Here is a 707-nt window from a genome sequence, read left to right as displayed (position 1 = left end):
ATGCTGATGGTACATGTGTGAGGCAGGGGTATATATGGAAACTCTCTGTATGTTCTGCTCAATTTTGGTGTTAACCCCAAACTACTTAAAAAAAAAAAAAGTTTATTAGAAAAACAACCAACATTGTATTTGACCATGAAGATTACCTCCCTATGAACACAGTTAGACATTCTCAAGGGCTTACCACCCATTGTCTGAATACCTAATCACATTTTTATGATTTCTAAGGTCTCAGTATATGCTAATTTCTTTGCACGTATTTTTTTTAATTATTTATTATTTTTTATTATTTATGCCTACAGCACCTGGTCTTCTTAGGTGGTCTCCCATCCAAGTACTAACCAGGCCCGACTCTGTTTAGCTTCCGAGATCAGACATTGGGTTTGTTCAGGGTGGCATGGCGGTAGACCATGGACTGTGGCTCCACTGAGGCATGATTCTAGGACTTTCTGCGTGTAAAGCAGACATGCTAACCGCTACACTATGGAACCACATCCTGCACATATTTTTAAAATCAATTACCACATTAAAATAATTTCTACATTATATTTTATATTCATTTTTATCTAAATCCTTAAAATGCATTCAGATATAGAAAAAATAAACATGAGCATCTTCTAAGCTTATATTATTTTTCAAATAAAAAGAATGAGAGATAGCTTTGTCCAGGAAAAAAAAAAGGCAATATTTAACATTAATCCCCAAAT

At 34.4% G+C, this 707-nt stretch overlaps 1 pseudogene; it reads right to left on the bottom strand.

The window, feature by feature from the left end:
- Positions 1–293: 293 nt before the first annotated feature.
- LOC112480951 lies at positions 294–409 on the bottom strand (annotated as a pseudogene).
- Positions 410–707: the final 298 nt, after the last annotated feature.

The sequence above is a fragment of the Pteropus alecto genome, unplaced genomic scaffold (genome assembly GCF_000325575.1).
Source record: "Pteropus alecto unplaced genomic scaffold, ASM32557v1 scaffold20, whole genome shotgun sequence".
Lineage (NCBI taxonomy): Eukaryota > Metazoa > Chordata > Mammalia > Chiroptera > Pteropodidae > Pteropus > Pteropus alecto.
This window is presented reverse-complemented; position numbering and strand designations above follow the sequence as displayed.